The following is a 27,774-nucleotide window of genomic DNA, read 5'->3' as shown; positions in this document are numbered from 1 at the left end:
TGTAACATCAGTACGACCTTATTGTAAAGTTGTTTTTGTAATGCCATTTAGCCTGAAGATGAGGTTTAACCCTCGAAACATGTCGCTAAATAAATAAGTAATACAGTAGTTGACATAGTTTGTGACTGGTAGTAGCGGTAATTTAAAAAATAAAAAATAAAAACCTTTGCACAATGTTGAAGGTAGGTCGGACAACTAATGAGGAATTACTGACTCAGATAATAAATGTATGGGACAACTTGACTAAAAGAGGGGATTGGTTGATAGGATGCATCTTGAGTCATCAGGTAATAGTAAAATTAATAACTGGTACAGCGGGATGTATCCTCTGGCTTGCACTTCACAGTGGTTCGCAAAGATAGATACAGAACGAGGGATTGACCACAGTGAATATATGCAAGGGAGTGGAGGTTGCGATAGACGATAGGAAGGGGCTTGTACAGGATTGATTAGCACGGAGAGCTGCACCGAACCAGTCGTTGGACATATGACCCCAAACATAACGGGCAAAGAATGAAGATCAAGCAACCAGTCGACAACAAGATCATCAGTGACGATCGGTCATTACATGGGCAGTCATTGGACATAGAGTAAAAGCTAGGTTAGGACTTGGATTGGAAAGGGAAATTTCTGTGTCTTTTTCAATGGAACCATATTTCCATTCCCCTTAATCGATTTAGGCGAAACAAATAAAACCTTAATGTGGACGACTAGAAGGATTTTAACCCCGTTCGGCCCCAAATAAAGTCTTAACAATTGCAAGATCTTATTCGATTTGGAAATAAGGATGCATAGGAAGATTACGAAATAGATTTGCATTTTGTGACTAAGCACTGACAATAGCTGTTTGCAAGTCATGAAAATTTGTGCCAGGCTGAGAATTGAACCCGAATTTTCCACTTATCGCGAGCTATCGCTTTAACCACTTCGTGTATCGAAGCCTGCTTCCGGGACCGATCCAGACTTCCATACGTCACTTATTCACCATCCTCGGTACTTTTCCAATTCTTCCCTTATGCTCCCACAATTCGTGATTTTTTTCACAGGGAGACAAATGCTACATCGTCATTTTACTCCATCGAGGCATGGACACATCGCTGTTGGTTACAATGTCTGTGTTTACATAGTGTCTGTATCTTCAGATTACAATGTCCTACAGACATTCATGCATGTCTGAAAGAACAGACACTAATCATAACAAGAAACTTCCTGGCAGATTTAAACTGTGTGCCGGACCGAGACTCGAACTCGGGACCTTTGCCTTTTGCAGGCAAGTGCTCTACCATCTGAGGTACCCAAGCGGGACTCATAACTCGTCCTCACAGCTTCTATTAACCCTGACGACTGAAGCTGTGGTAAAGAGTATGAAACAGATTTCCATTCAAGTCTGAAGGACGTTGTATTCTGAAGGTAGAGCCACTGAATAAACACAGACATCGTAACTATCAATGATGTAGCCATGCCTCTACAGGATAAACTGGCTATATAATATTTGTCTCCCTGTGCGTGCACAAGGGGTGTGACTACGTGACATATGGAATTCTGGATTTGATCTGGAGACTTGCCCGGGTAGCCGAAGTGATTAAGACAACAGCTCGCAATAAGTGAGAAATCGGGGATCTATTCCCGGTTTGGCACAAATTTTCGTGTATCGCAAGCTGTTGACATCAGCGCATAGTCACAGAATGTGAATCTATTGCGCAATGTTCTCTACAACTGTAATCGTCAGTGACAGTGTCTGTTCCTTCAGACATGCATGAACATCTGAAGGGCATTGTATTGTGAAGATACAGACACTGCATAAACACAGTAATTGTAACCATCGATGACGTATAGGTAGAGTTACATAGTTCAGTAAACAAGTAACTGTGACGAGACTTTCCACACCTGCAGAAGGCACGAGGAACATCATGACAAGCCAATGTTTTATACCTCCATTTGTAATCCATACTCAGCGGTGCTGGGCAACATAGAGAGAGTTATTTTGGGGCTCTTATTGATCCGACGAAGATGACGGACGGCCTGAGCGCGCACAGAAGAGGCGGCTGCGCCGCAGCTGCGGATTTGGCACTCCCGGGTCCGCTGAATATTCATGGCACGGCGTTCCTCTGCAGATGCCAGCTGATCCCGCGGACGCTCGCAGCATCCGGCCGGGGCAGAGTGGGGGGCGCAACAGCAAAGGCACGTCTCCCCAGGGCCAGGCAGCGCAGCACTCTCCCTTGGCGGCGGTGCGACAGTGCTCCCTCCCACAGTGTAAGGCAAAGATGTCGTCTTTCTCCTCTTTCATTTTTTATTAGTAATAAAAACAATATTTTTTCTAACCTACAGCGAAAAGCGGGTAATATGCAGTATGCACAAAAGCAAAGAGGGAACAATAACGATGTGCTCGGATTGGAAAGTCTGTCACCATTACTGTTATACACCGAAGACGGAAATAGAAGAAAGATATATGAGTACGATTAAAACTCAGGGTTGATGGGTATCAAAGATAAGAACCGCTGATTACATTGGTATCCGCTGTGAATGTGACGAAATACAGGACTTGTTGAACGGAATGAACAGTCCAATGAGTAAAGCACAGTAAACCGAAGAAACACGAAATTAATAATAAAAAATAGAAATGAAATTTGCGATACACTATAGCATCGAAATTGGTGACGACGAATTAAAGGATTTCTGCTATCTTGGAAACAAATTAACGTATGATCCACGAAGCAAGGAGGATGTAAGTAGCATATCTGCATATGGTATTAGAAGTCTGCTGGTGTCAAACATCGACCACACTTTCAAGAAAAAAATTCTGAGAATGTAAGTTTGAAGCACAGTGCCGTATGGAAGTTGTTCACAGACTGCGGTAAAATCGGAAAAGAAGAGAATCTAAGTGTCTGAGATGTAGCGTTGCAGAAGGATGTCGAAAATTAAATTGACTGATAATAATTGAGGAGTTACTCCGCACAATCGGCGAGAAGAGGAGTATGTGCAAAATACTGAGTAGAAGAAGGGACCGGATGGTAGGACAGGTGTTAAGGCGTCAAGGAATAACTTCCGGGGTACTAGCGCCTTAGAACTATAGGGGAAGACAAAAACTTTCATGTATCCAACAGTTAACTGAGGCCAATGGCTGTAAGTACTACTCCGAAACGAGGAAATTGGCTCAAGAGAGGACGCCGCAATGAGCAAAATCGCACCTGTAACAAAACTGATCACCAAAAACAAAAATGAGACAAGGAACTGCTTTCCCCTTCCCTACTATCTGACATATTGGCCGCACGGACACATTGACCTGTGGTCTAACTCGAGGTCTAGCTAATGGTGGTGAGTGGCAATTTGGTTGTGAACTGGCAAAGCCTTTTTTCTGTCACCCATCGCGTCTTTCATCACTGCCACCTATTTGTTAATGCGAAAAATTTCGACTTTCACCATGATTCGGGGTCCACGTTGTACTGCATGTCCTCTTACAACTGGCTGGGTAAGTCGTTCGAGGGTCGGAGGAAGGCAAAGGCAGGCACTACCGCTTGTAAAGCACAGACGTATTCAGATTATTTTACAAGTTGAGGACAGCTTTACTTTTGCTCATCACGATACAAGTTCGAGGTGTGATCAAAAAGTAGTGGGAATTTTTTACTTTCACGGGCTATATGTATCCGATTTTCAAACTTTTTTTTATTTTGTTGGTACACATGTTCCTGATCTATGTTTGCATTTTCAACTATTTCGAATATTTAGTTTATTGTGGCAGTTGAAAAGGTTACACGTGTTTTCCTGTGCTTTTGAAAAAGATGGAGCAAAGAATTTGGATTAAATTTCGCTTGAAAAATGGAATAAAGTGCAGCACCGCACTCGAAATGTTGACTATGGCTTTTGGTGAATCTACTACGAGTAAGACAAGACTTTACGGGTGGTAAGCATTTGAAAGAAGGTCGAGGAGACATTGAAGACGACGATCGCCCTGGACGCCCTAGCACATCCGTTTCTGACGACAATGTGGAAGAAGTAAAGAAAATGGTTCTCGAAAATTGCCGGTTCGCTATCACTCAGGTTGCTGACGATGTCGGCACGTCCTTTGGCTCATGACAAGCAATTTTTTCGGATGTTTTGTGTATGAAACGTGTAGCAGCACAGTTTGCTCCGAAATTGTTGAACTTCGACCAAAAACCACGTTCCATAGACATCGCTCAAGAATTGCTGAATGAAGTCGACAAATTAGATCACATGTTAAGGTTCTTCTCATTGGTTGTTTCGATTACAATGGGATGGTGATTCACGAATTACATTCTAATGGCGGCACGGTCAATAAGGTGGTGGTGGTGGTGGTTAGTGTTTAACGTCCCGTCGACAACGAGGTCATTAGAGACGGAGCGCAAGCTCGGGTTAGGGAAGGATTGGGAAGGAAATCGGCCGTGCCCTTTCAAAGGAACCATCCCGGCATTTGCCTGAAACGATTTAGGGAAATCACGGAAAACCTAAATCGGGATGGCCGGAGACGGGATTGAACCGTCGTCCTCCCGAATGCGGTCAATAAGGAATACTACCTGGAAGTTATGTGCCGTTTGCATGAAGCGGTTCGAAGAAAATGGCCAGAAAGTGACAAAATCACTCGTGGAAATCGCATCATGATAACGCTCCCGTTCACACCTCAGTGCTTGTTCGTGAGTTTTTGCTAAAAAGCAAAACCGTTACGTTGTCTTAGCCACCGTGTTGGTCGGACATGGTCCCTGCAACTTCTTGCTGTTCCCGAGGCTACAGAGAACCATGAAAGGTCGTCATTACGCCATCTTTGGTGAGATAAAAAGAGAATAGATGAAAGAGATGAATACAACTGTTCAAATGGTTCAAATGGCTCTGAAGACTATGGGACTTAACATCTGAGGTCATCAGTCCCCTAGAACTTAGAACTACTTAAACCTAACTAACCTAAGGACATCACACACATCCATGCCCGAGGCAGGATTCGAGCCTGTGACCGTAGCGGTCACGCGGTTCCCGACTGAAGCGCCTAGAACCGCTCAGTCACTGCGGCCGGACAGATGAATACCATAACGAAACGTGAGTTCCAGAAGTGCTTCTAAGAATGGAAAAAGCACTGGCAGAAGTGTGTTATATCCAAGGAAGGTTGCTATGAAGAGGACAGATTTGATGTTGATGAATAAATAAAGATTCTTTAAGAAAAACAAAGTTACTTGTATGACTCTACTTTTCAGTCGTTACCATAGCTAATTTTGTTTTTCCGCCTTAAGTAAACTGTAAACTAAGAAACTCGTTCACCAGAAGCAATTCGCTTTTTTTTAGCATCACCAGACACTATTAACATTACGAGTAAATAACTTTCATTTTCACATTATACACTTGAAAACGGTTTTCGTTGCGAATGCTTTCAGTGGCACCACCTCTAACACATAATAACACAAATGAAAATATGACCTAACACAGGCTACAAATTGGAAATATCCACAAAAGAAATTGCACAATTTGCGGATAACACCTTGTTTTAAATTAGTAAAGCAAAGCGTATAAGGAATACTTTCTGATGACCGAAAAGTAGATCTCAAAAACCACGAAGAAAATTAAAGAAGTGAACGATTTCAGTGCATTTTCGAAACCAGCTTCTGATAAAATGAAAGGAGAAGCAGTTGTGACGAGAATGAGAAATAGGAAACATAACTGCCGACAATAATGTCTTGAATATTGTCATTCTTAATCAAAACTGTTATTCATTCTATAAACACCAAAGGACTAAAACAATATTGCTGTATAACTATTTTGTGATCTTTTGTAAATAAACGTGAAAAGCTTCTGATGAATGTACGACACAGTCATTGAAATAAGAGCCCCACAGCTGGTTCTGGTAACGCCAATGCAGCCCAGAAGAACCTTGAATAATGCAAAATTTAAGCATCCGGTAAAAGTGAGCACCCACCTTTTTTTTTGTCTTAAAGGTACTTTCTTTTGGAAAGATTCTAGATTTTTATCTTTATTAACAACCATAACAAGTTTACTAAATGCAGGAGGTAAAACAATGATTCATGTCAGTTATTTCTATTTGCAAACAAATATTAAAAATAAACCTGTGAAACAGCAACAAAAATCGGGTGCAAAATGGGTCCATCACAAAAATCTTGTAAAATGTTTTGATAAAACTGGAGAAAACTGGCACAAAACAGTAGACTAGTCCACAATAAGCTACCTGTGAATTTATGCATTTTAAAAAATCATCACTTGTTTGCAGATTTTGCAGACTTAAATGGCTCATTCAACTCCGATGCATTCCAATAGTGTCCATTTTTGGCACATGACACATTTAATCCATAGTTCTCCACAAGTGCCTCGAAAGAACTTTTCATCAGAAAAGATTTGAATCGTTCAAGTCTGGTGTATACCCATCTTTGATACTCAGATAATTATAACTGTCCACAAGGGCAGAGTCACAGAAGTTTGATGAACAGTCGGATCGTTTCGGTTTGGTTTTTTTTTTTTTCCTTTTTCTGAAGGCCTTTGATCTTTCCAGTGCCACCCAATTGCCGCCCTTCAGCTGCAGCACTTTTGTCAAGCGACTTGGTCAACTGAACCTTGTATGTGCTGCAGTGGTTCTCTTCTTAATGTTGGGGCAGGGGATAAGTCGAGCAGAGATATTGCGTTCGAAGACCCAATGGAGTAATGCGGTGTTTTATGAGCGAAGGGCCCATATTGACACCAAAACCACCTAAGCAATATTACCCCTATCACTTAAAGACGAAGGTGACTGTAGATGTGTCTCTAAAAGTAGCGATTCTGTTTTCCGGATACTACTGTAAAATCATTTCAGTCTTTTTTTCTTTTTGAGTCAACAGCCTTCAGACTAATTTGATGCGACCTGCCACGAATTCGTCTCCTGTACCAAACTCTTCATCTACGAGTAGCACTTGCAACCTATGTCCTCAATTATTTGCTGGATTTATCTCTGTCCTCCTCTACCTATTTCACCCTCTACAGCTCCCTCTAGTGCCATGGAAGTCATTCCCTGATGTCTTAACAGATGTCCTGTAATCCTGTCCCTTCTCTTGGTCAGTGTTTTCCACATATTCGTTTCCTCTCCGATTCTGTGCAGAAGTTCCTCAGTCCTTACCTTGTCGTTCCCCCTAACTTTCGACAATCGTCTGTAGCACCACATCTCAAATGCTTCGAGTTTCCTCCGTTTCGGTGTTCCCATGTTTCACTACTATAGAATGCTGTTCTCCAGACGTACACTCTCAGAAATCTCTTCCTCGACTTCAGACCTATGTTAGACACTTTAGAATTCTCTTGGACATAAATGCCCTTGATACCAGTGCTAGTTTGCTTTTCATGTCCTCCTTGCCCCGTCCGTCATTGGTTACTCTGCTGCCTAGGTAGTACAATTCCTTAACTTCATCTACTTCGTGACCATCAATCCTGATGCTAAATTTCTCCCTGTTATCATTTCTGCTACTTCTCATAACTTCGTCTTTCTTCGATTTGCTCTCAATTCATACTCTGTACTCATTAGACTGTTCATTTCACTCAGCAAATCATCTAATTCTTCTTCACTTTCACTCATATCACCAATGCCATCAGCATATCGTATCATTGATATCCTTTCACCTTGAATGTTAATCCCATTCCTCAACCTTGCTTTTATTTCCATCATTGCTTCTTCGATGTAGGGGTGAAAAACTACATTCCTGTCTTACACCCCTATTAATCGGAGCACGTCGTTCTTGATCGTCCACTCTTACTACTCCCTCTTGGCTCTTTTACATACTGTATATTATCCATCTCACCCTACAGCTTATACATATTTTTCTCAGAATTTCGAACATCTTGCACAATTTTACATTCTCGGACGCTTTTTCCATGTCGACAAATCCTATGAACGTGTCTTGATTTTTCTTTGGACTTGGTTCCATTATAAACCGCAACGTCAGAATTTCCTCTTTGGTCCTTTGCCTTTCCTAAACGCAATCTGACAGTCATCTTACACATTCTAAATTTCCTCTTCCATTCTTCTGTGTATTTTTCTTGTCAGGAACTTGGATGCATAAGCTGTTAATCTGATTGTGTGATAATTCTCGCACTTGTCATATCTTCCATTCTTCGAAGTTTTGTGGATAATATTTCTCCGGAAGTCTGATGGTATGTCGCTAGACTCATACCTTCTACACATCAACGTGAAGAGTCGTTTTGTTGCCACTTTACCCCATTATTTTAGAAATTCTGGTGGCATCTTATCTATCTCTTCTGATTTATTTGATCTTAAGTCCGTCAAAGCTCTCTTAAACTCTGATTCTAATATTGGATCCCCTAGCTCTTCTAAATCGACTCCTTTTTCTTCTTGTATCATATCAGACAAATCTTCCCTCTCATAGACGCCTTCAATGTACTCTTTCCACCTATCCGCTCTCTCCTCTGCATTTCACAGTGGAATTCCCGTTGCACAGTTAATGTTACCACCCTTGCTTTTAGTTTCACCGAAGGTTATTTTGACTTTCCTGTATGCTGAATCAGTCCTTCCGACAATCATTTCGTTTTTAATTTCTTCACATTTTTCAAGGAGCCATTTCGTCTTTTCTTCCCTGCACTTCCTATTTATTTGATTTTTTGTCGACTTGTATTTCTGAATTCCTGGATTTCCCTGGACTTTTTTGTACTTCCTTCTTTCATCGATCAACTGAAGTATTTGTTCTGTTATCCATGGTTTCTTCGCACTCACCTGCTTTATACCTATGTTTTTCTTTCCAACTTCTATTATTGCCTATTCTAGAGATTCTTTTACTGTACTGCCTACTGAATTATTCCTTATTGCTGTATCAATAGTCTTAGAGAACCTCAAACGTATCTCGTCATTCCTTAGTATTTCCGTATACCACTTCTTTGCGTATTGATGCTTCCTGACTAATCTCTTGAACTTCAGCCTACTCTTTAGCACTACTACAATGTGATGTGAGTCTATATCTGCTCCTGGGTACGCCTTACAATTCAGTATCTGATTTCGGAATCTCTGTCTGACCGTGATGTAATCTAACTGAAATCTTCCGTTATCACCCGGCTTTTTCCAAGTATATCACCTCCTCTTGTGATTTGTGAACACAGTATTCGCTATTACTAGCTAAAATGTATTACAGAAAAGTAGTCTTTCTCCTCTCTCATCCCTGATCCCAAGCCCAAATTCTCCTGTATCCTTTTCTTCTACGCCTTCCCCTACAACTGCATTCCAGTCCCCAATGACTATTTGATATTCATCTCCCTTTACGTACTGTATTATTCTTTCAGTATCATCATACACTTACTCTATCTCTTCATCTTCATCTTGTGACGTCGGCATGTACACCTGAACTATCGTTGTCGGTGTCGGTTTGCTGTCGATTCTGATAAGAACAACCCTATCACTGAACTGTTCACAATAACACACACTTTGCCTTACCTTCCTATTCATAACGAATCCTACTTATGTTATACCCTTTTTTTGCTGCTGCTAACATTACCCTATACTCATCTAATCAGAAATCCTTGTCATTCCACTTCACTGACCCCAGGTATACCTAGATTGACACTTTGCATTTTCCTTTTCAGATTTTCTGGCTTCCCTACCACGCTCAAGCTTCTGAAATTCCACACCCCAACTCGTAAAACATTATCCTTTGGTTGGTTATTCAAGCTTTCTCTCATGGTCACCCCCATTATTTGAGTCCCTTCCCGGAGATCCGAATGGAGTACTATACCGGAATGTTTTGTTAATGGAGATCATCATGACACTTTTTTAATTACAGTCCACATGTCCTGCGGATACACGTTATGTGTCGTTCATTCCAACATCAATGGTTTCCATTGCCTTCTGCATTCTCATGAAGTTGATCATTGCTGATACTTCCGCGGTTTCGAGGCAGTTTCCCACACAAACGGACAAGAGAGTTCCTGAACCTATGTCCGCTCTGCCGCATCTTTGATAAGGCCTTTGGCAGAAGTAAGGTGGCTCCTTATGCCAGAAATCTTCGGCCGCCAATGCTGATTATTAATCAAAATTTATGCGGTGGTGGGCTTCGAATTCGGGACCGAGGTCGTTCTAATTACTACTCAAAAACGCTACCCGTAGACCATGGGCGTAGTAAACGCTTTGGCCTTGAGCGTACGGAAAAACTATTACAGATACAAGCCAAAGGTTACAGTTCAGAACGAACACCATTTCACGCTATAACCTACGCTGCATCCACACTACTTCAAAGTAAGGTTCCACTTTCTTGCTGTTATCTTCTATGAACAAATGGCACCGATAACAGAGATGGTCGTCAGCCTGCGACACGATGTTAAATCCTGAGCTTCCTGGGGTCGCGGCACACGACGTCAGTGCACCAAATTCCTGGCGCCACTTCTGTGGGATTACTAACTATGTCACTCTTGCTGCTACAGCAGGCAGTGGAGTGGCTGCCCTTGTGCGAGATTGAATTTGGAATAGAGGTAGCATTAGAAGTACTTGCCGTCGGCATGGGGCTGGAGTTCGATTTGCAGGGGACTCGAGTTGTTAATGTGTATAGCTCTTCTGGGACAGATAAGGTGCGGGACCAGTCACTGTTTTATGCTGAAGAAATTACACACCTCTCTTCTTGGGTTGCTCCAGCCATCTCGTAATTGGCGAGACTTTAATAGTGTCCTGTCTCAGAAAGCCAACTCATTGTACTACACTCTGTGTCCCGAACTGCGTCTCTTGGTGCTGCGCTTGCATCTTGATGATAGTTGTGAGGCGTTACATGGTGATCGCCTTGGCTTTAGCTATGTGACTAGTCATTCCGCCAGCTGACTCTATCGCATCTACTTCTCCCCTAATCTTGTGACGGTGATTCTAGCAGTGAGGTGCTGATCCAAAGCTTTCTCGGACCATAGTGCATACAAATGCATGGTCAACTTCCAGAGGCAGACGGTGTGGAGAAGTTGGGGATTACGGAAACTAAGTGTGTCACTCCTACTGGATCAGGAATGTAGGCATTTCATAGCGAGTATGTGGACCTCATGAGAACGTCGACTTCTGCGGTATCGGACACGGCTGCAACGGTGGCTCGAATGTGTCATACAAGCTTTACGATATATGCTGGTTTGTTTTGGTAGGGAAAGATCGCTCTGGCACCAACAAAGGAAGGACTTGTACTATGCGCTTTTACGAGAACTTAGGGGACTCCCACCATCCCCCAGTCGCCAGGCGAAGATCCATCACTCAAAGCGAAAATTCTCACCCTTAGCCGACAAAGGCTTGGGAGTGTCATAGTCCGAAAGAGATGACGGACAGGATCAGCGAGGAATCCCTCTCCATCCACCGCATTATCTTCGACCAATGACAAAGACGACAAAAACCGGTACTCGCTCTCGATCTCCCGGATGGTAGCAGAGTGACAACCAAGGTGGACGTCACACATGTGTTCACCGACCTCTACCACCAAATGTATCAGGAACTGCGCAATGATGACATACCCTTGGCAGCAGTCCCACAGACCCTCGTTGGCACACTTGATGATACGGTGTCGGCATCCCTTTTGGAGGATATCATGATCGATGTTTTTGCAGGCGATCCTCAAAGAGAACAGTTAATACATCATGAAGACCTGATCGTTTACCGTTGGAATTCTACCGAAACTTTAAGGATCCGATGTCCTGCAGTGGGAAAAAATGTACCAAGAATTGCTGTCATTAGTAATTCCTCATTCCGCCGTCTTTGATGAGAGGTCTCGTTATTACAGTGCCCAAACTAGCTGAAGGAACACGGACGGAACATTACAGGCCAATCACCCTTATCAACCGTGTTTTCAAGAGCTTCCCCAGAATCGTGACTATGCATCTTAAGAGAGTATTGCGCCAATTTATTTCGTATGAACAAACAATTTGATGGTGGGTGGTGGGGAAGGAAGCCCTTAGGGACTATCGAAATTCGGTTTCCCTTGCGTTTGCCTGTAGGTTGCGTAGTGCCCTGGTCTCCTTGGACATGGATTGCATATCTGATAAGGTGAATCATATTTTCCTGGTTGCCACGATGGATTGTATGGCCTTCCCAGTTGCTTTCCTGACACGATCAGGCACATGATCACGTTGTCTCGTCGAGGGCGATGAATAATGGTAGAGTGGAAGGACACATCCCGATATTATGTTTGGTCTGGTAAGGCTGTTCTCTATCAACGAGCCTCTATACAATATCGACAGAACTGCTTCTCTGCGGACTGAAAAAACATCTTTTGCGTATCATGTTGAAAATATACAATTTCCCATTCCGTGCGTACGTGGATGGTCTAGTCTTTTTCGCCCATTCTGAGGAGTAGATCTGGGTGGCACTGGAAATGATCATCCGGTACTTGAATGCGGCAGGCAGCAACATGGACATGGTCAAGTCGCGTCCACTGCAATAGGAAGAGGGTTCTGGGAGAAGACGTTGGCCCCATGTTGACATGGATCCACATCAATATTTGCCGTATTTACAAAAGAAGTCGATTGTACGACCACTCTGAATTATGAATGCGTTTTACAAGCTCTACACACGGGCGTGTGAGGTCACCTCCTCTGAGCTTTAGAGATAGTCCAAAGGGTCGTCTTCATTATCACTGACATGGCTCGCAGATACCCCATTTGGCGCAGATCCTACCTATGACTCCAGCGATAGCAGAGCGGATCCAGGTGGACTTCCGTTACTTCGTCAGTAATGGACTTCACTTCGAGATACGATACGATGCCGGTACCCTCAATGTCGACTGGGTGCGGCAGCTTTTTACTTCAACACCATGCTTAAGATACGGACCAATCGTCGACCCTGTGTCAGCGGCCTCCTCATCGATGAATTGGCGCCTCCGTACTGTCTGCCCCCTATTGCACCCGCCCACATCGCGCCCACGCTCTCCCACATCAAAACAATGTTCCTCGATTATAGCTACGTGCACAAGAATCTCCCCTGTACCAGGGCAATTGCGGCACATGATGTGTATGGCCATCTGATGACAAATCACCCTCTGAATGTGTCTGAAAGACTCTAGCCATGAGTGGCGTGGCCTGCGCTGTGGCATAAATATGCCACAGCGAAGGCATATTTATGGCAAAAATATTTTTTACGCCGCCTGATACCTTGTGGACAACGAAAAGACAAGATGTAGACTGCACAACGTTCGTTGCTCTAGCTCGCTCCCAGAGGTGCATTTGGTATTGTGAGTCAGACATAGATGAACTACGGCTTGAATGTCGACCTTCCGCAGGTGCATGGCTTCTAATTCAGAAGATTTTTGCCTTCTATCTCCGAGTGCACCTCACATAATCGAGCCCAGAGTGCTCCTTCTCCAGATTAAGACGTCCTTTCCTCAGTGAAAGATACAAACGATGAACTGGACCAAAGGACTTTCTGTGTACTAGCTTTTTCGCGATGGCCTCAAAGACGTGCTAGATTTTTGCACTTCACTGCAGGACCGACACGATCGATTGTAGTACACTTCCAGATATCGTCATAACTTTGCTAATTACTAAAAAAAAGTGTATTCTTGATTAACCCCCGCCCCCCCCCCCCCCAGCCTCAAATGGGTGGTACCGGGAAAGAGAAGTTGATTCTGGTGGGCACTGGTTTCAACCCCGAAATGGACATTCGAACAAGATGGTATTCCGAGAAGATGCACTAGGGCCTCGCTGTGTAGAGTTGGAACCAGACAGCGTTTATTTTCTGATGTTTTCGAGTTGTCGTTTTTATATTTTACTACCAGAAGGTATCGTCAGCTTTGTTATATTCTGTTTTATATTGTTTACTAATAAAATACAGCGCTGTTCCACAGGTTTCGTTGTGTATTGTAATTTTATTATGTATGCTATTGTTACGAACATATGGGTCCACTAATTTTAAAAAGCGATGTAAAAATTTAAAAAAAATTAAAAAGGTATTAGTGTCGCAAGAGGAAAAAATAGTGAAATTTTTCTTGTTGAAGTTGTACCATACATTTCCCATCTTGTCATTATTGTGAGTTTTTGTAATTATGAAAGGTAAAAAATAAAGGTTGGCACATCTTTCGATGCATGGATAATGTGAGTTGTCAGTTCTAATCGCACTGTGGATCGGTTCATTCTAGGTTTTTATTTTCCGTTTTATTTAATGGCTCTAAAATCCAATTCTGGCCTTGCGTTCGGGAGGACGACACTGGAAAAATAAATAGCGTCGAAGCTTTTAATGGAAAACTCTCAGAATCTCCTTTACAGCAACATTTTTATTTATATTTAAATTCTATATTTGTGTTAAGTGAAAATTATTATAAGAAATACTGAATCGTAATTTTGTGATTAACATAACATTATTTTACTTTCAACTTGTTGACAAACCCGGCATTGCCTTGGTGTTCATTTTGCCAATTTCTGTCACAAACAAAAACAAAAAATGAACTGTGGTTGTAGCGTAATATGGAAAAAATTTCATTTCATGTATTCGTGAAAATATCTTTAAAATTATGCAGTAGATGCGGTATGAGATTATCCCGGACAGTTTCTGTAGGCATAGGCAAGCTGCTTCGCATGTCTCCAACATGATTTTGAAAACCTCTCAATGGCAACACTTCTTCGTAGCGCCTACAGCTGTTTGCACTCTGCAGCTTAAAGCTGTCAAAAGCGCTGCAAGGTGTCAGGGATTTCCTTAAGTTGATTAGACTGTGAGACTAGCTTAGTAGTAAAGAATAAATGCATTAAAACTTCATGCATGATGCGGTACTTCTTCATGCGTCTCTGTGTTTATGACGTCCGTCTCTTGAATTACACTGAAGCTCCAAAGAAACTGGTATAGGTATGCGTATTCAAATAGAGATATGTAAACAGGCAGAATACGACGCTGCGGTCAGCAACGCCTGCATAAGACAACAAGTGTCTGGCGCAGTTCTTAGATCGGTTACTGCTGTTACAATTGCAAGTTAACAAGACTTAAGTGAGTTTGAACGTGGTGTTATAGTCGGCGTACGAGCGATGGGACACAGCATCTCTGAGATAGCGATGAACTGAGGATTTTCCCGTACGACCATTTCACGAGTGTACCGTGAATATCAGGAATCCGGTAATGCATCAAATTGCCGACATTGATGCGGCCGGCAAAAGATCCTACAACAACGGGACCAAAGACTACTGAAGAGAATCGTTCAACGTGGCAGGAGTGCAACTCTTCCGCAAATTGCTGGGCCGTCAACAAGTGTAAGCGTGAGAAGCATTCAACGAAATATCATCTATATGGGCTTTCGGAGCCGAAGGCCCACTCGTGTTCCCTTGATGACTGCACGATACAAAGCTTTACGCTTCGCCTGGGCCCATCGACACCGACATTGGACTGTTGATGACTGGAAACATGTTGCTTGGTCGTACGAGTCTCGTTTCAATGTGTATCAAGTGGATGGACATGTACGGATATGGAGACAACCGCATGAGTCCATGTACCCTGCATGTCATCAGAGGAAAGCTCAAGGTGCCTGAGGCTCTGTAATGGTGTTGGGCGTATGCAGTTGGAGTGATATGGGTCCCTGATACGTCGAGTTAAGACTCTGACAAGTGACGTGTACGTAGGCATTCTTTTGTGTTAGCAGAAGAGCCAACACCGTGTTACGAGTGGAGGCCGAAATGCACGCGTTTTAACTCACGCAGGCTGGCGTGAGGAGGGAATAACTGGTTCAAATGGCTCTGAGCACTATGCGACTTAACTTCTGAGGTCAGGGAATAACTATACTGACGTGAGGTCTGGAACATGACAAGGAATGAGAATTCAGAAAGCGGACGTAATTAGTTTGATACTTAACTTTAATCCATTAATGATGAACGTCGCTCTAGACGGTACATGATTCACAATATTATCTGTTCAGATTGCATTCTTGAAGATAGTAATTATAGTAACTGAATAGGGCGCCTTGCTAGGTCGTAGCAAATGACGTAGCTGAAGGCTATGCTAAACTGCCGCCTCTGCAAATGAGAGCGTATGTCGACAGTGAACCATCGCTAGCAAAGTCGGCTGTACAACTGGGGCGAGTGCTAGGAAGTCTCGCTAGACTAGACCTGCCGTGTGGCGGCGCTCGGTCTGCAACCATAGATAGTGGCGACACGCGGGTCCGACGTATACTAACGGACCGCGGCCGATTTAAAGGCTACCACCTAGCAAGTGTGGTGTCTGGCGGTGGCACCACACATTCTCTCTGACCACTTGCATCCATTCATCTCCATTGTGCGTTTCACTGAACTTGGGCAATTCCAGCAGGACAATACGACATTCTACACATCCAGAATTGCTATAGAATGTCTCCAGGAACACTCTTCTGAGTTTAAGCACTTCCGCCGGCCACCAGACTCCCCAGACATGAACATTATTTTGCGTATCTGGGATGCCTTGCAATGTGCTGTTCAGAAGAGATCTCCATCCCCTCGTACTCTTACGGATTTGTAGACAGCCATGCAGAATTCATTGTGTCACTTCCCTCCAGCACTACTTCAGACATCAGTCGAGTCCATGCCACGTCTGGGTATGTGTCGTACAGTGATATTTCGTGTAGGTAAATTCTGCTACAAATGTGGACATTGTCTGTGAAAGCCGGCCGCGGTGGTCTAGCGGTTCTAGGCGCGCAGTCCGGAACCGCGCGACTGCTACGGTCGCAGGTTCGAATCCTGCCTCGGGCATGGATGTGTGTGATGTCCTTAGGTTAGTTAGGTTTAAGTACTTCTAAGTTCTAGGGGACTGATGACCACAGTAGTTAAGTCCCATAGTGCTCAGAGCCATTTTTTTTGTCTGTGAAATATGTTGCGAATAGAGTTAGTAGCAAAGAAGCTACAAATTTAAAGGTCATGAATGACGCGACAGTTTTTCACGTACCTCAGTGTCTATGACGTCACATCTCCTGTACTATGGTTCGTATGTGGTTGTTACCCGCAAAGCGATTGTTTTCTGGCAGTAAGGGGCCTGTGTACCAAGTCTGGCTGAAATTTGTCTAGTGGTTTAAGAGGAGATACATAGATACATACATTTATACGTGTAGAGATTATGGGACACGTGAAATAAATTAAAATTTGGTACAGGTATGTGAAATAACATCTACATCAATGATACTCCAGAATGAATTTCGCTTTACGTCTCCTGTTTGCTGCTAATGCCCAATAATTTTTTCTTTCTTCGTTTCGTGGAGAAACGAGCATACAAAACGCACCAGAATTACTGGTGCAACTTCCTGTCAGATTAATCTAGTTTGAATCTATGAGGAAGTTTCATTTCAGTGCACATTCCTCTGCAGGCTGAAAATTCTTCTGGAGTATTATTGACGTATGTAAGTCAATTCACATGTCTCTATAAAATTTTAACTTGTTTCACATGACCCATAATTGGAAATAAATCGATGTTAATTTTGTTACAAAATTAGGATTCAGTGTTTCTTTATTATAATTTCCACTAGACAAAAAATATGGAATTTAAATTTAAAAAATGCTGTAAACGAGATTCGAGCTTCAAACTCTTCCATTGTTTCTTGTGCCCAGACAGAGAAAGCTGCTGGTTGAAATGTGCTTCAGTCTGTGAAATGGTTCAAATGGTTCAAATGTCTCTGAGCACTATGGGACTCAACTTCTGAGGTCATTAGTCCCCTAGAACTTAGAACTAGTTAAACCTAAGGACATCACAAACATCCATGCCCGAGGCAGGATTCGAACCTGCGACCGTAGCGGTCTTGCGGTTCCAGACTGCAGCGCCTTTAACCGCACGGCCACTTCGGCCAGTCTGTGAAATGGAGGAGGGTCTCTTCGACTACCCTGTTGTCAGGAAGAAACGGTGCGACAGCGGTCAGCTCCAACCATGTTTCAGTTTCTATCTTCTCATCCATACCCTGCTGCAAGATCGCCCATTGATTGTCTTCTGAAATGGCACCATCATAGTAGCTGAGTCTAGTACTTCCGACTCCACCATGTTTGTCCTGTTGGAAGCATCTATCTGATGAGTGTGGCCAACATTTGATGGGGCAACCCCCGCCCAATACGGCCATCAGTGAGCCGTGTTGGCTCGTTTTTCGACCTGTTGTATCTTTGCTTTTCTTCTTAAGCCAACTGGTGGCGCTTCGGTCTTCTTGTAGTTGGTTCTTTGGATAGAGGGAGTTGGAGGTAGGTTGTTGACGGACGGTGTGGCACTGAGAGACGAGCGTGTGTCGAAAAGTGAGCGCACCTATCATTACGGGACCTGATCGGAGGTTGCTCGCCCAACTGGGCGTTTACCTTTAGAGGGCCGTGTTGGTGTTGAGTGTTGCGCTCTACAATGTTTCTCGCGCTTGTCTGTCGGGTTTTTGGGAGTGACTGTCTGCTGATAGGGGCGTCGTGATCACGTTGGTTTTCTCTGGTAACGTCCCGTCCTATTTTATTTTTGGTAAAGTACTTCTGTTTATGGATTTTGACACATGTCCTCCGGTTTGCCCGCTGCTCTCCGTCACTCCATACTCAAGCTGCCAAATTCACTCCCCCTCTCTGTGTGAACTCCCTTTCTGGATGATATATAGTTAAGGGTATTTAAACTGTGTTTTCCTTTTTATTGCAATATTTGGCCATTGTGGTGGTCTTTGCCATTGTTGCTTGGGCGTGAAATTAATTTGGTTGTAATATGTTCTAGGGCTCAAAAAAATGGTTCAAATGGCTCTGAGCATCTGAGGTCATCAGTCCCCTAGAACTTAGAACTACTTAAATCTAACTAACCTAAGAACATCACACACATCCATGCCCGAGGCAGGATTCGAACCTGCGACCGTATCGGTCACATATAATAGTGACCTCTGAGGTCGAATGTAGAGCCTGACCTGTAAGGTGGCTAGTTCTTGCTTGCCCGACTTGTGCATGAGTTGTAACATCGGGCATGGTCGTGATATGCAAACGCCAGCGGCCCGATGAATGTTAGCTCGTTTCTTATATTCACATTGGAAGGTCACGGTGAGATCCAGCACTTCTCTTAAGAGAAGGAATTGATTGTTTTCTGTTGTATATTTTATTACTGTTATGATCTCGTGATTATGTATTAGCGCTGAAGCATTTCTTGCTACTTTTAAGTTTACTTAAGTGACAAACAATCCTGTTGGAAGAACATCCGCAACTGAGCATTATACTAGAGGTTGAAAATACCACTTCAGCTGTAAATTTCTTTTATTTTCATAAGACCGGTTTCGGCCTGTTATAAGCCCATCTTCAGGTGTCGTACTGGAAAGAGCAAGAGACGGGAGAGTTTTCATACGGTGCAACACATAAAAAACAAAAAATTTCTAAAAGTAGGTTTCACAGCACCTAGCCCGACCGGCGGTTTCGCAATGTTTTTTAAAAGTTTTTTAAAAACTTTTTAAAAACATTTCGTTTCTTATGTGTGTTATGGCGCGTGAAATTTAAGCCCCATCTCTTGCTATTTCCACTACGACACCTGAAATTGGGCTTATAATAGCCCGAAACCGGCCGTTTAAAAATAAAAAAAATTTACAACTGATGCGGTATTTTCAACCTCTGGTTGCTTAAGTGAATTTGTTTTTGGGGGGTGTTGCTGTTTAATCAAATTAATTGTCATGTTTGGTCATTACTGTTAAATGATTACCCTATAATCACCTTTGTTTTAATTATGCAGTCACTGTAACACTTAGAGTTTGGTCGGTGTTTGGGACAGGGTTTGCATTTTGCATCCTTGTGTGGGGCCTTGAGAATTTACTGAGATTGATGCTCAGTCTTGCATAAATTACCTGTCTGTTTGCACTTGGCTTCCCGAGTGATTCATAGCGTTAGAGCCGTTGGCCCCATCGTGTTACCCGTCTCCGGCTGACTCACCGTTCGCGGCTAGTGCACGTTGGTTGTGTACGTGTGTGCGGCGTGGTGTGCCGCCTCCTGTCTTGTGGGGCCACAGAGACGGCCCGGCCTCCTCGCTTGCTACGGTATCTCTTTATAAGTTAAGTTCTTAATCTTCATGACATTCGTATTTAAGTTTAAATCAAAGTGTCCGTTACCCTAAGCCATCCAAGCCAAGCCTTGCCTCCGCCAGCCCGCCCTTGTCTTGTTATTGCTGCCTTGAAGTATGCTTGAAGATCTTTCAGTCCTTGATTGTGGATTGCCGTGCATTTAAAAATCGTTGTTACCTTTCTGTCTTAAAACTGTTAGTGCCCAAAGGCCGCTCCAAATCTTTAATCGTAATTCTGCACCTGTAAAGGCCGGCCGCGGTGGCCGAGCGGTTCTAGGCGCTTCAGTCCGGAACCGTGCTGCTGCTACGGTCGCAGGTTCGAATCCTGCCTTTGACGTGGATGTGTGTGATGTCCTTAGGTTAGTTAGGTTTAAGTAGTTCTAAATTCTAAGGGACTGATGACCTCAGATGTTAAGTCCCATAGTGTTCAGAGCCATTTGAACCATTTTTGCACCTGTAAATTTTAAAATATTGTCAGATGCTAAATTTGTAAAATTTAGAATATTGTTACCTTCCTGTCTGAAAAGTTGCTAACGTCAAAGACTTCTTCCATTTTGGTGAAATGCTGAACGTGTAAATTTAAAAATAAAGAGGATTATGTTTCCGTTTCTAAATTGCTAGCGCCAAAGGCACCCCCAATTTATTTTAATCGTAATCCTGAACTTCTAATTCTTTTTAAAAATATGGGCCACCTTTCTTGTTTGACATTTACTACCTAATAAGTGGTTCTCAAATTGTTATGGTAATACTCTTTCTGTAATTGTAGAAAAGTCGCATTTGCCTGGTTGAAATTTTACGAGTGCCTAAAGCGCTCTGAATTTGTACTTTTATGGATGCTGAACTTGTTATTTTAAACTTGTTATTTTAAAGGAGCATTATTTGTCCTGAAAAAGAAAAAATATATTTGTTGTCAGTTTGGTCTTTCCGGTTTGTCGCCCAGAAATAACTCTCAAACAGTTACTATTGATTTGTATGTTATTGATGTTTCAAGTATGTATTGTTAAATAAAAGATTACCAAGTATTGCGAAGCAACAAATGGCTTTCTGTAAGCCTGCACCTTTCTCCCGCCCCTTAAGCTGTTGTGCTAATCTGGGGCGTCCACTGAGATCTGTCAGAGTGTTTGAATTTAAGACTGCTCGCTTTTGTGCACATGATACTCTTGCACATCTCATGACTGACTAACTTGATGTAGGTGTCATTACATGTAATAGAAAGGTGGATACCGATTGTGTCCAGTGAAATACATTGCGACCATTCTCACAAGTCTTGGAAAAACGACTCGCTGAGTCTATCGACAGCGCCAGGCACTCTAGGGAGTGAAGTATGCGAGTCGCGACCCCAGAAAGCTCAGGATTTAACATCGAGTGTCCGCAACACCTTCCATACCCCTGGGTGAAGGATGCCCGTATTTACACCTGTGTCCAGTTTTCTCAACTACAAATGTAAACACCTTTCAGCTGTCACATGCTCTATTTCCAGTACTACTTCCGTCACATACTTCATATTGAACTAAACAAAGATGCCGTAATAGGAGCTAACAAATGCAAGGAAGATGTAAAAATAATTATCAGCAAACTTATGGTCGCAGGCTCATTTTACTCTTGTATTTACATCACATACCATACAATGAACTAAGCAAGGTAAGGATGCATTAGGAGGTAACAAGTACAAAAACTAAAACAGATATACAAATAATTAGCAGCAAAATTACAGCCACAGTCTCCTTTTCCAGTTGCATTTACAGTACTAAGCAAGGATGGCGCATTAGGAAATAATAAATGCAAAGAACATATTTTAAAAAATTGGTAGCAAAAATGTTTTTATATGTTCTTTGTACTTATCATCCAACATACGTCTTTGCTTACTTCAGTTACAGTATGTGAACATGCAAATACAAGTGGAAGAGAAGCGTGTGATCACTGTTCACCAGTTATTGTTGCGGTCTTCAGTCCAAAGAATGGTTTGATGCAGCTCTCCACGCTACTCTGTCCTCTGCAAGCCTCTTCATATCTGAGTAACTACTGCAACCTACATCCCTCTGCACCTGCTTGCTGTATTCAACCCTTGGTCTCCCTCTACGATCTTTACCCCCCACGCTTCCCTCCAGTATTAAACTGGTGATCCCTTGATGAGCCGGCAGAGGTGGCCGAGCGGTTCTAGGCACTTCAGTCTGGAACCGCGCGACAGCTTCCGTCACAGGTTCGAATCCTGCCTCGGGCATGGGTGTGTGTGATGTCCTTAAGTTAGTTAGGTTTAAGTAGTTCTAAGTTCTAGGGGACTGATGACCTTAGAAGTTAAGTCATATAGTGTTCAGAGCCATTTTATGATCCTTTGATGCCTCAGAATGTGTCCAACCAACCGATCAAATATTTTATCTCTGGTTGTACCAAAAATTTTTCATCTCCCCAGTTCTATTCAGTACTTCCTCATTAGTTACGTGGTCTCCCAGCTAATCTTCAGCATTCTTCTGTAACACCACGTTTCGAATGCTACTATTCTCTTCACGTCTAAACTACTTATCGTCCATGTTTCACTTCCATGCATGGCTACACTCCATGCAAATACTTTCAGAAAGGAGTTCCTGACACTTAAATCTATACTCGATGTTAAGAAATTTCCCTTCTTCAGAAACGCTTTTCTTGCCTTTGGCAGTCTATATTTTATATCCTTCTTGCTTCGACCATCATCCGTTATTTTGCTTCCCAAATAGCAAAACTCATTTACTACTGTAACTGTCTCATTTTCTAATCTAATTCTCTCAGCATCACCTGATTTAATTCAACTACATTCCATTACCCTCGTTTAGCTTTTGTTGATGTTCATATTTTATCCTCAAGACACTATCTATTCCGCTCAACTGCTCTTCCCTTTCCCGTCTGACAGAATTACAATGTCATCGCAAACCTCAAATATTTTATTTCTTCTCCTTGGACTTTAATTCCTACTCCAAATTTTTCTTTTGTTTCCTTTACTGCTTGCTCAATATACAGACCGAATAACATCGGGGATAGGCTACAACCCTGTCTCAGTCTCTTCTCAACCACTGCTTCCCTTTCGTGCCCCTCGACTCTTGTAACTGCCATCTGGTTTCTGTGCAAATTGTAAATAGTCTCTCGCTCTATATTTTACCCCTGCCGCTTTTGGAATTTGAAAGAGAGTGTTCCAGTCAATATTCTCAAAAGCTTTCTCTAAGACTACAAATGCTATAAACGTGGTTTTGTCTTTACTTATCCTATCTTCTAGGAGAAGTCGTAAGGTCAGTATTGCCTCACATCTTCCTACATTTATCCGGAATCCAAATTGACCTTCCCGAGGTCAGCTTTTACCAGTTTATCGATTCTTCTGTGAAGGATTTGTGTAACACGGTTCTCCTATGTAGTCAAAACACCCACGTAACTTTGAGCTTTGTACTAAAATAGTGGTTCATTTTTCCTTCCGCTGCCTGACAGTGCTATTGATTATAGAAGAGTCGCACATGGCTTATTAATTGACGTAATTCCACCTGATGACGGACGTATAATCCTCTGAAACGTGTAATGAATTTGTACATTCCCATAAATGAGAGTAATTACAGGAATTTGTGTTTTCAACCGATATTCATAACGGCCGTAGTCAGGCCTAACCTAAAATGTTGTCATTCACTGCTTGCGCGTCACGTGGGCTGGGTGCACACTGTGGCTGGAGACATCCGCAGATTGTTGTTGTTGTGGTCTTCAGTCCTGACACTGGTTTGATACAGCTCTCCATGCTACCCTATCCTGTGCAAGCTTCTTCATCTCCCAGTACTTACTGCAATCTACACCCTTCTGCATCTGCTTAGTGTATTCATCTCTTGGTCTCCGTCTACGATTTTTACCGTCCACGCTGATCTCCAATGCTAAATTTGTGATCCCTCGATGCCTCAGAACATGTCCTACCAACCGGTCCCTTCTTCTTGTCAAGTTGTGCCAAAAACTCCTTTTCTCCCCAATTCTATTCAATACCTCCACTTCAGTTATGTGATCTACCGATCTAATCTTCAGCATTCTTCTGTAGCACCACATTTCGAAAGCTTCCATTCTCTTCTTGTCCAAACTATTTATCGTCCATATTTCACTTCCATATATGGCTACACTCCATATAAATACTTTCAGAAACGACTTCCTGACACTTAAATCTATACTCGATGTCAACAAATTTCTCTTCTTCAGAAACGCTTTCCTTGCCATTGCCAGTCTACATTTTATATCTTCTCTACTTCGACCATCATCAGTTATTTTGCTCCCCAAATAGCAAAACTCCTTTACTACTTTAAGTGTCTCGCCGGCCGGAGTGGCCGTGCGGTTAAAGGCGCTGCAGTCTGGAACCGCAAGACCGCTACGGTCGCAGGTTCGAATCCTGCCTCGGGCATGGATGTTTGTGGTGTCCTTAGTTAGGTTTAACTAGTTCTAAGTTCTAGGGGACTAATGACCTCAGCACTTGAGTCCCATAGTGCTCAGAGCCATTTGAACCATTTTTTTAAGTGTCTCATTTCCTAATCTAATACCCTCACCATCACCCGACTTAACTCGACTACATTCCATTATCCTCGTTTTGCTTTTGTTGATGTTCATCTTATATCCTCCCTTCAAGACACCATCCATTCCGTTCAACTGCTCTTCCAAGTCCTTTGCTGTCTCTGACAGAATTACAATATCATCGGCGAACCTCAAAGTTTTTATTTCTTCTCCATGGATTTTAATACATACTCCGAATTTTCCTTTTGTTTCCTTTACTGCTTCATCAATGTAGAGATTGAATAACATCGGGGAGAGGCTACAACCCTGTCTCACTCTCTTCCCGACCACTGCTTCCCTTTCATGCCCCTCGACTCTTATAACTGCCATCTGGTTTCTGTACAAATTGTAAATAGCCTTTCGCTCCCTGTATTTTACCCCTGCCACCTACATAATTTGGAAGAGAGTATTCCAGTCAACATTGTCAAAAGCTTTCTCTAAGTCTACAAATGCTAGAAACGTAGGTTTGCCTTTCCTTAATCTTTCTTCCAAGATAAGTCGTAAGGTCAGTATTGCCTCACGTGTTCCAACATTTCTGCGGAATCCAAACTGATCTTCCCCGAAGTCGGCTTCTACCAGTTTTTCCATTCGTCTGCAAAGAATTCGCGTTAGTATTTTGCAGCTGTGACTTATTAAACTGATAGTTCGGTAATTTTCACATCTGTCAACACCTACTTTCTTTGGGATTGGAATTATTATTTCTTCTTGAAGTCTGAGGGTATTTCGCCTGTCTCATACATCTTGCTCACCAGATGGTAGAGTTTTGTCAGGACTGGCTCTCCCAAGGCCGTCAGTAGTTCTAATGGAATGTTTCGACTCAGGTGTACAAAGCCCTTAACCAGCCGCCCTCTGACGGCAGCACGGGGTCTGGCAGACACGCACATCAGCGTACTGAGTGTCCGGTCGGGGCCACGCCCGCCGCAGGGATCGAGCGGCGTGCGTGTCGCCGTTTTCCTCCACAGCGCAGCAAGCTTGTAAGTAAAAGTAGACACTGGCCCACCGACACTTCCGCATGGTGTCACTGATGGAAGCAACGCATACAAGTTCCTTCTTCGATTTGTCACCGCTCAGTCAAAAACGTTACATCGTATCAAATCTGCTGCGGCAGGGCACGATGTATTATTTGCGCGATTACAGATACAGTACAGCAAACTCGCACTGCACACTACTGATATTTTAATTCTCATTCACATCAACCGTGAAGTGTACACTCATAAAAATGTTATCAAAATCAGAAGGTTGTGTTCTAAAAATGAACAGCATAGAGACAGAAGTGATGACACTTTCTGCAGGACCTGACTATCTTTTGCAGGACAATGCTCAAGCATGTACAGTGCAAGCTGTTATTGATTTGTTTGACTAATGGGGCTTCTATGTGCTATACCACCTACTGCACTCTCCTGACTTAAGCCCCCGGAAGTTCAACTCGATTTGTAAACTGAAGGAAACACTTCACGGGATTCGCTTCAGAACTGCTACAAATTCGTCGGCCAATAGACCGCGCCTCTCGAACTGTCAACACAACTGGCACCGCTAAGAGTATTCTACGACTTCCACATCGCTGGCAACGGGTTATACACAATGCTGGTGACTACTTTGAATGTCAGTAAAACTTTGAAACGCGTATCTATTTTGTACGAGCTGTAAATAAATAGTTGCCACTATTAAAGTTCCAACCCTCGTACATGCAATGTATTTCAGACAGTGGAAATAGTCAGACTTCAAGAAGAATTTAATAATATCAGTCCTCGAGAAGGAATTTGCTGATAGGTGTGTTACAGAACCATCAGTTTGATTAATCATGACTGCAAAATTTCAACACAAATTATTTACAAAAGAATCGCAAAAATGGCAGAAGATGACGTTGTGGGAGATCAATTTGTGATACGGAGAAATGTTAAAAAAAAGATTTTAAAAAATTGTTAGTCGGTACTGACCCTATAAACGTCCGCAAGTGTGGGCAAGAGGGAGCATTTACCACTTAGCCCCTTGGAATCTGATTATAACATTTTTATTCGTTACAGAATTGCAGAATAACAAAATTAATGCCTGTGATTTTAGCGATGACCATCTGTCTTGGGATTTATTTAATTTTTATTCTGTTCAAGAGACATTATGTTGACTCCTTGGTGTAGGGACAGTTTGGCACTGTTCTGTAGCAAAGATGGACCCGGAGCTTTACAGAATAACGCTGAAACGGTGTCATCAATCCTTTCTCATCCTCTTCCTCCTACAGCCCGAGTGCGGACTCCAATAAAATATAAGCGTGCCAGCAGTATACATGCCTGTCACCTCTCCCGAAGTTCCTCAAGAACGCACCCTCCCATTGCTACACAACAGTTCTCAACAGAATTTACCGTTTGTGTGTGGACAAAGAAGACCCATGACGGCTTGTAAATTCTACACTCAGTTTTACATGGTAGAGCTGTTGCAGCAGACTCTGAAGAACACTGCCGTCTGTGCTTACACTATGAGTCCAAATACTACTGTCGAGACAGAAAATCCCTTTTTTGCGCTAGTAGAGAGGAGAAGAGTATGAAATTTCAAAATCTAAAAGATTTCCTCTCCATGAAATTGCATTTTCTCTGTGCGTTGTAATACAGCGCCGCGTGCTGTCATAGAGTTAAGAATTCAGCAGTCGAGTAGGTACGGCTAAAGAATAATGTGATAAACTGGACGGACGAGGGTTAACTTGTTTAGGCCCAAGGTCGTTAAAAAATCGGTTCTACCGGCCAACTTTGTGGTTTTCGAAGATTTTTCACGTTCATCTAGTCGGTTACAGGCCCTAGGTTATCTTTGACACAAATAAACAACGTAGTTTCAAAAACATATTTTGTTCAACTTTAGTTTTGATGGTCAACGTAGGAAGTATGAAAGCGATAAATAAGTCCATTAACGCTATCAAAATTGTTTTGTAAACAAAGAAAGTGTTATAGATCACATGAAACCTAATAAGCCTTTTTTCAAAATTTGCAGCCTCTTCTTCCACTCCGAGAAGCTTCAATGTTTGTTATTTTTGTTGATATCTCACAGGGTTATCTTGACCGTTCTGACTTTTTTCTGTTTCATATTCTTAATTTCGTTTATTACCACATTTCTGGACTACAATTTCTTAGTAAATATTTCTAGCTTTATTTCATGACTGTTGGATACGCTGAGTGTAATCAAATGAGGGTGGAATTTTAGAGCCTTGATTCAGAGATATGACATCCGTATTGATAACACAAAAAACGTACTTTGCACGTGAAATATTGAATATGCTGCCCATATCGATATCAAAGTAATCTATCTTAAAACTACTAGTTGGATTAATTAACATTCGTTTCAAGTAC

The sequence above is a fragment of the Schistocerca serialis genome, chromosome 4 (genome assembly GCF_023864345.2).
Source record: "Schistocerca serialis cubense isolate TAMUIC-IGC-003099 chromosome 4, iqSchSeri2.2, whole genome shotgun sequence".
NCBI classification, from domain to species: domain Eukaryota; kingdom Metazoa; phylum Arthropoda; class Insecta; order Orthoptera; family Acrididae; genus Schistocerca; species Schistocerca serialis.
The sequence above is the reverse complement of the archived record's forward strand: the minus strand, read 5'-3'. Positions refer to the sequence as shown.